General features: G+C 31.5%; 1 non-coding gene across 1 annotated transcript; it reads left to right on the top strand.

The window, feature by feature from the left end:
* Positions 1 to 344: 344 nt before the first annotated feature.
* Positions 345 to 449, top strand: LOC132435693 (U6 spliceosomal RNA). The gene has a single exon (XR_009521637.1). It is a non-coding gene; the product is annotated as a U6 spliceosomal RNA (small nuclear RNA).
* The last annotated feature ends 622 nt before the right edge of the window (positions 450 to 1071 follow it).

Here is a 1071-nt window from a genome sequence, read left to right as displayed (position 1 = left end):
AATGCCTATTCAAGTACTCTGACCATTTTAAAATCAAGTTGATTTTGTTGTTATTGAGTTGTATAAATTTGTTGCATATTTTGGATATTAACTTCTTATCAGATATATAGTTTGCAAATGTTTGCAAATATCAGATATATAGTTTGCAAAACTCCATATGTTCTTCTTTTATATACAACTCAGTTATTATAGAATCTAATCAAGAGAAATCTGACCACGAGTGCATAATTATTGTCTTCTCAAGACACTAAATTTTGAAGCGACTTTTTAAGCATCAATAGATAAACTCACACTCTTTTGCGTCTTACTTTGCTCACTCAAAATTAACTCAAGAAACCTCTTCAGTGTTAGATTCTACAGCACATTTAGTAAATTGGTATCCTACAGAGAAGATAAATATGGCCTCTATGCAGTATGACATGCAAATTTGGGAATCATTCCATATTTTTTATATATGGACCTCATGATAATCAGAAACTAAAAATCTATAACAGGTACACACACAAAAAAGAAAAGGGAATCCAAACATAGCAGTAAAGCTAGTCATAAAATCACAAGGAAGGAGAGCAAAGAAAGAAGGAACAAAAATAAACTACAAAACAACCAGAAAACAAGAAACAAAATGGCAATAAGTACATACCTATTAATAATTACTTTAAATGTAACTAAATAAATGCTTCAATCAGAGACATAGAGTGACTGAATGGATTAAAACAAACAAACAAAAAACTTGACTATTCTCAATTTTTTAATTATTTTTTTTAATTTTTGCTATTTTTTTCTTTTAGTGTTTTTTTTTAACATCTTTGTTGGAGTATAATTGCTTTACAATTGTGTTAGTTTCTGCTGTATAACAAAGTGAATCAGCTATATGTATACATATATCCCCATATCTCCTCCCTCTTGCCTCTCCCTCCCACCTTCCCTATCCCACTCCTCTAGCTGGTCACAAAGCACCGAGCTGATCTCCCCGTGCAATGCAGATGCTTCCCAATAGCTATCTATTTTACATTTGGTAGTGTATATATATCAAGGCTACTCTCTGGGTGATTTAAACTACTATGTTTTCCA

This window comes from Delphinus delphis, chromosome 12, assembly GCF_949987515.2.
Source record: "Delphinus delphis chromosome 12, mDelDel1.2, whole genome shotgun sequence".
Taxonomy (NCBI): domain Eukaryota; kingdom Metazoa; phylum Chordata; class Mammalia; order Artiodactyla; family Delphinidae; genus Delphinus; species Delphinus delphis.
This window is presented reverse-complemented; position numbering and strand designations above follow the sequence as displayed.